Source organism: Cebus imitator, unplaced genomic scaffold (genome assembly GCF_001604975.1).
Source record: "Cebus imitator isolate Cc_AM_T3 unplaced genomic scaffold, Cebus_imitator-1.0 Scaffold241, whole genome shotgun sequence".
NCBI lineage: Eukaryota > Metazoa > Chordata > Mammalia > Primates > Cebidae > Cebus > Cebus imitator.
In genome coordinates this window covers 1,150,965-1,151,811 of record NW_016107556.1, presented here as the reverse complement: position 1 = coordinate 1,151,811, position 847 = coordinate 1,150,965, and positions in this window count along the sequence as shown.

Sequence of the window (847 nt, the reverse complement as noted above, 5' to 3'; positions counted from 1 at the left end):
TGGGATGAAGATTAATAATATAATTGGCTAGAAGGCAGACAGAACCCTTTGAGAAGTAAATCAATACTCACACAGATGCAGAATATCAATATAGGAACCTTCCCCCACCAGGTGATGCCCTGTAGCAAAACACTGTGGCGATGTCCCAGGTATACCAAACATCAGCGGCTCTGACTGATAGTGTGGACCTGCCATCTTAGAGCTTTGTCTGCCTGATCCAAACTCTAAGCACCAATGGTCTAGGCTATGCCCGAGGCTGAAGGATCAGCACTACATAAAGAAAAATCATTGGATTGGGTGTGGAGAAACTAATTAGCTGTGTGTGACCTGAGGTAATCTTAATCTGTCCATTTCCACATCCATGAAATGGAAAATAATAAACCCTCACTGTCTCCATCATAGACTTTTTGAGTATTAACTAGGTTAATCCATGCGAAAGTGCTTGGGAAATCATGAAGGCTGATGATAAATTATAACTAGTGTTACAATGACTAGTTTTTTCCTGATTGTGCAAGCATAGACACCCGAGACCTAGATTCACAGCTATCTTGCTAGAAAGTGGTACAGGGGCTGGGCACGGTTGCTCACACCTGTAATCCCAGCACTTTGGAAGGCCGAAGCGGGCAGATCACTTGAGGTCAGGAGTTCGAGACCAGCCTGGTCAACATGGCAAAATCCCGTCTCTACTAAAATAAAAAAATTAGCTGGGCGTGGTGGCAGGTGCCTGTAATCCCAGCTACTCAGGAGGCTGACATATGAGAATAGCTTGAATCTGGGAAACTGAGGTTGCAGTGAGCCAAGATTATGCCACTGCACTCTAGCCTGGGGGATATTGCATGACACTGTC